Consider the following 6,490-nt stretch of genomic DNA (forward strand, 5'->3'; position numbering starts at 1 on the left):
CCTCACATACACATTCACACATACATGTGTTCGTGTGCAGTCATCTCCATGAAAGCCCTAGTATGTATTGTCTCTCGCGCAGTGCACACACACACACACACAGAGATATGAACACATAGATGTATCCTCAACCATTTGCCTTCATTAGACTGTGTTTCCATAAGCTGATGAGCTCCCTGCAGGCAGGGACTATGGTTTCTTATCTGAATGCCTAGTACACAGCAGGTGTTCAATAAAGGTCTGCAGAAAGAATAAGAGTTGAATGGACACACATCCATGTACATCTCCAGGACCACACTTACCATGCTCTAGAAAACTTGGAAGTTTCAAATTATAGGCCCTGGCAACCCCAGGAGTTTGCCTCCAGTCTTTTGACAGGAAGCACTCCCACCTCCACCTTGATCTTCACACCCACCTTGCCTGTCCCCACCCTTTCCTCGTTCTCAGACAGCCCTGGAGCACAGACTTGTAGGGGGCAAGTCTATAAAGCTCATCCCCTCACCCTGATCTTGACCAGGTGTGGACCTCAGTTTCAACTTTGAAAAAATAGCCTTACAGGAAGAAGGGAGAGATTAAGACACTTGTGCTGAGGGCAAGCTTACTACTGGTAGGTGATTTCCCAGCTAAATCATTCATTTGTGGGAGTAAAAATTCTGCCCTGTGAATTTCTTTCCTGTGTAACCAACAAAATCTAGTGGATATCCCCAGAAAGGACAGATAGACGTCAATCACTGTGGCCCTGACCATGAATGTGAATAAGCTACCTCCCACGGCTGGGCAGAAGACACCAGGCAGCCATCCCCTCTTCAGAAATCCCTGAGGATCCCTCCCCCGAGACAGGGATTGCCTCTAAGCTGTCTCCTCCTGTTGCTTTTAGAGCCCTGCCTTTCCTCTCAGCTGAATTCATGGAAGGCAGGAAGGAGCAACATTAGTACTAAGAGCAGCATTGAGCAGCTTACTACCAAGGGTATCAGCAGTATGGCATTAATTTAAATACTTCTGTTATTAATTTATGATCCTGGTTACTATTATTGCCAAGGTTATCCATCTCAACACAATTTAATATGACCCACATCACCATGGCTGGGCCTGGGTTATTAATAATTTCCATGGTCTTGATCAATTTAAGCCTTCCTCAAACAATTACAAACAGCAATTGTTACTATTATTAGCAGTATTTCTATGATTAAGCCTAAGCACAAGACCACGATGTAATGCTGAGTGCTGGTGGGGAGACGCTGTAAACTACGCAGACAAAAGAGCACTGAACTGAAAGTCAGACAGGCCTGGCCACATACGCCTCCACCTCCCACCTCATCCTCACATCAGTTACTTCTGCTTGGTCGGTGGTTATGTCATCTCTCTCAGCTTCAGTTTCCTCATCTACAAAATGGGAATTTTTTAGAAAAGATCCTATCTTGAACAGCAAAATGAAGTTCATCAAAAAAGAGACTCAATCTCCTTTTTTTCATTCAACCATGCATTTATTGAGCACGTGCTATGGGCCATACCCTGCTCTAGGTACTGAGGATACAGCAGTGAACAACAGCAGCCGCCTTCATGGAGCTGATGTTCTAGTGTGTTAGTGATTTGATATGAAGGATTATTTTATAATGTGACACCTTGGCTTGACTGTTAGATAGATGGCAAGACTGTGATTAGAGTGCTCCTTTGCTGGGACCACCGCCATCACAATCTCCATCACTGTCACCATCCTGCCCCTCTATACCAGAAACAGCACCACTATGACCACCATCACCATGACACGAGCATCACTACCAGAAGCACCACGGCTCCCACTGCTATAACTGCATCCCACAACTGTCCCCATCACTGTCATGGTTACCACATCATCACCACCATCAATATCATCACCACAAATGCCAGGGCCATGGCCACTGCCACCACTTGCCTTTTTTTTTTTTTTAACTTATTTTTTTTTCATTTATTTTATTAGTTGGAGGCTAATTACTTTACAGTATTGTAGTGGGTTTTGTCATACATTGACATGAATCAGCCATGGATTTACATGTATTCCCCATCCCGATCCCCCCTCCCACCTCCCTCTCTACGCAATCCCTCTGAGTCTTCCCAGTGCACCAGGCCCAAGCACTTGTCTCATGCATCCAACCTGGGCTGGTGATCTGTTTCACTATAGATAATATACATGTTTTGATGCTGTTCTCTTGAAACATCCCACCCTCGCCTTCTCCCACAGAGTCCAAAAGTCTGTTCTGTATGTCTTTGTCTCTTTTTCTGTTTTGCATATAGGGTTATTATTACCATGTTTCTAAATTCCATATATATGTGTTAGTATGCTGTAATGGTCTTTATCTTTCTGGCTTACTTCACTCTGTATAATAGGCTCCAGTTTCATCCATCTCATTAGAACTGATTCAAATGAAATCTTTTTAATGGCTGTGTAATATTCCATGGTGTATATGTATCACAGCTTCCTTATCCATTCATCCGCTGATGGGCATCTAGGTTGCTTCCATGTCCTGGCTATTATAAACAGTGCTGTGATGAACATTGGGGTGCACGTGTCTCTTTCAGATCTGGTTTCGGTGTGTATGCCCAGAAGTGGTATTGTTGCGTCATATGGCAGTTCTATTTCCAATTTTTTAAGAAATCTCCACACTGTTCTCCATAGCAGCTGTACTAGTTTGCATTCCCACCAACAGTGTAAGAGGGCTCCCTTTTCTCCACACCCTCTCCAGCATTTATTGCTTGTAGACTTTTGGATAGCAGCCATCCTGACTGGTGTGTAATGGTACCTCATTGCACCACTTGCCTTTTGACATCTGCACCACAAGTAGTAGGGAATCCTGTTCTAATGAGTGCTGATTACACAGGTCCACCCCTTTTCCTTGGAACGATATTGGAGGCTTTATGGTGCCACTGCCTGCCCCAGCCTAACTCCCTAATTGTCATGATTCCTGGCCACAAACATGAGCATGCTTCAAAAATTTCTGTCTGACTCAGCTCCCTTTCCCCTAAACCTCAGCACTTGCAGTCACAGCTGTGAGAGGGGGGGATGGGGAGAGGGCTCTTAGGAGTTGACCTGCAAGGCAGCACCAAGGGGGCAGCAGTTTTAATTGGAGGGTCCCCCCAAACCATCTCCTATAACAGAACAGGTATACAGGCCCCCTTCCCCCACCACATATACACCAAGGCCTCCTGGACCAAATAGTGACCCTAAGATGAAAAGATGGAGGATCTCAATGCAGATCTGCATGGAGCTGAAAGTGGTAGTGGTGGGTCAGACTGCATCTTCAGGAATTGAAGTGGGAAGGGTTTGCCCCTCCCCTCTTTATCTCACCATCCCTCCATCCTGCTTTTCCAGGAAGGCAAGCTCCTAACTCATACTCCCTGTCCTTTCTTTCCACTGGGACCCCTTGCCTTGGGCCCCTGGAGAACTTTGCTCACAGCTCTCTGTGCAGCAGTCCCTGGGGAACCAGCCTGCAGCCCCCAACTCATTTCTTTTTTTTTTTTTTTTTTCAGCTTGGTGGTTTCCTCTTTATTGATGTGCCTCCTACCTTCCCCCACAATTTCAGTCCCTTCCATCTACCCCCCAAAAAGAAGGTAGTGAAAAGAAAGGATTGTTGGGGCTCTGAGCCCCTTGGGCAGTTAGAAAGGGAACAGAAACCAAAACAATCACCAGATGTGACAGAGATTGACAATCAAGAAGTCTAAAGCAGAATGGGAAAAGTGGTAAAGAAAGGGGAAGAAAGAAAGGAGAGGTATTAGAGGCCCATTAACCTTTGTATTAAGAGGGTCTGGAGGAGAGTCTCAAACATTAGGAATTGCAGGTCCTGAAGAAGGGAGGTGGTGTTTTAACCTCAAGGAGGAGTAGGTCAAGGAAGGGGGGCCACCTCTCTCTTTGTAGAATGGGACCCCCCATCTTAGGGGCAGCAGCTTCACAGACCGTAGACACTTGCATCACTGTAGGCAATGTATAGAAAGAAGTCTTCTTCATGGTGTTCCTGGTACAGCTGACCCATTGAGGCACTGGTGGGTGGAATGACGTTGTTGAGGAAGAAAAACAAGGCATCCTCTGCTCTGAGATGAATTCGCTTCCGGATTAAGAAGTAAAACTGACCAACTGTAAGATCAGAAGGCACCAGGTATTTCTTTTTGTCCAGGTCTCCTATCCGAGCTTTGGGAGGCTTTTCTACTATCACCGGGACCCGGTCCGGGTATTTCTTTCGGATCTTCTCGCCCTCAAAGCAGCGCTTCTCGAACGGATGCTCCTCTTTATACACGAACTTCATCCTCCCGGGAACCGGGTTGGACCGGGCTGGGCTGAGGGAACAACCCGGGGCGGGGGTGGGGTGGGGGACGGGGTGGGGGGCGGCGGCGACGGCAGCGACGCGCGGGCGGATTCAGCCCCAACTCATTTCTAAGTAGAAATGGGAGTGCAGACAATGAGAACTCACATTTACTGAGATGTCATGTGAACTAGGAGATCCACACAAGTATCTCCTTTAATCCTCACTATAATCTCATAACTGGAGGAGGGCATGGCAACCCACTCCAGTATTCTTGCCTGGAGAATCCCCATGGTCAGAGGCTGAAGTCCATGGGGTTGCAAAGAGTCAGACATGACTAAGCGACTAATCACAGCACAGCACATAATCTCATAAGGAGGTGCTGGCTTCACTATATACAGATGAAGAGACTGAAGCTTGAGGAGGTTAAGCCACTAGCTCAAGGACCCCAGAAGGAAGCAGGATGCCATAAGTGGCCACTGTACTACTGTACAAGGCCCTCCACAACCACGTCTCAATGTTAACGCCCATGTTCCAGCCACTCCTTTCTTACAACGCAACCATTCCAGCCTTCCCTCCAGTGAGTTGGGGAGATAGAACCTCCAACTCAGAGGTTCTTTAATACCCTGCACATGGCCCTTTAATATGAAAGCTCAGTTATCCACTCTTGACATGCATTTGCAGAATTTGGGTTTTGGCCAGGGCTGAGGCAAGCCAAAGATGGAGAAGCTCTATACAGTCAGCAAAAACAAGACCGGGAGCTGACTGTGGCTCAGATCATGAACTCCTTATTGCCAAATTCAGACTTAAACTGAAGAGAGTAGGGATAACCTCTAGACCATTCAGGTATGACCTAAATCAAATCCCTTATGACTATACAGTGGAAGTGAGAAATACATTTAAGGGACTAGATCTGATAGACAGAGCCTGATGAACTATGGACGGAGATTCGTGACACTGTACAGGAGACAGGGATCAAGACCATCCCCATGGAAAAGAAATGCAAAAAGGCAAAATGATTGTCTGAGGAGGCCTTACAAATAGCTGTGAAACAAAGAGAAGCGAAAAGCAAAGGAGAAAAGGAAAGATATTCCCATTTGAATGCAGAGTTCCAAAGAATAGCCAGGAGAGATAAGAAAGCCTTCCTCAGCGATCAATGCAAAGAAATAGAGGAAAACAACAGAATGGGAAAGACTAGAGATCTCTTCAAGAAAATTAGAGATACCAAGAGAACATTTCATGCAAAAATGGGCTCAATAAAGGACAGAAATGGTATGAACCTAACAGAAGCAGAAGATATTAAGAAGAGGTGGCAAGAATACACAGAAGAACTGTACAAAAAAGATCTTCACGACCCAGATAATCACGATGGTGTGATCACTCACGTAGAGCCAGACATCCTGGAATGTGAAGTCAAGTGGGCCTTAGAAAGCATCACTACGAACAAAGCTAGTGGATGTGATGGAATTCCAGTTGAGCTATTTCAAATCCTGAAAGATGATGCTGTGAAAGTTTTGCACTCAATATGCCAGCAAATTTGGAAAACTCAGCAGTGGCCACAGGACTGGAAAAGGTCAGTTTTCATTCCAGTCCCAAAGAAAGGCAATCCCAAAGATTGCTCAAACTACCGCACAATTGCACTCATCTCACACGCTAGTAAATTAATGTTTAACATTCTCCAAGCCAGGTTTCAGCAATACGTGAATCGAGAACTCCCAGATATTCAAGCTGGTTTTAGAAAAGGCAGAGGAACCAGAGATCAAATTGCCAATATCTGCTGGATCATCGAAAAAGCTAGAGAGTTCCAGAAAAACATCTATTTCTGCTTTATTGACTACGCCAAAGCCTTCGACCGTGTGGATCACAATAAACTGTGGAAAATTCTGAAGGAGATGGGAATACCAGACCACCTGACCTGCCTCTTGAGAAACCTGTATGCAGGTCAGGAAGCAACAGTTAGAACTGGACATGGAACAACAGACTGGTTCCAAATAGGAAAAGGAGTACGTCAAGGCTGTATGTTGTCACCCTGCTTATTTAACTTATATGCAGAGTACATCATGAGAAATGCTGGGCTGGAAGAAGCACAGGCTGGAATCAAGATTGCAAGGAGATCCAACCAGTCCATCCTAAAGGAGATAAGTCCTGGGTGTTCATTGGAAGGACTGATGCTGAAGCTGAAACTCCAATACTTTGGCCACCTCATGCAAAGAGTTGAC

General features: G+C 45.7%; 1 pseudogene; it reads right to left on the minus strand.

The window, feature by feature from the left end:
* Positions 1-3,759: 3,759 nt before the first annotated feature.
* On the minus strand, positions 3,760-4,309 carry LOC139038955 (gamma-aminobutyric acid receptor-associated protein pseudogene; annotated as a pseudogene).
* Positions 4,310-6,490: the final 2,181 nt, after the last annotated feature.

This window comes from Odocoileus virginianus, chromosome 17 (assembly GCF_023699985.2).
Source record: "Odocoileus virginianus isolate 20LAN1187 ecotype Illinois chromosome 17, Ovbor_1.2, whole genome shotgun sequence".
Lineage (NCBI taxonomy): Eukaryota > Metazoa > Chordata > Mammalia > Artiodactyla > Cervidae > Odocoileus > Odocoileus virginianus.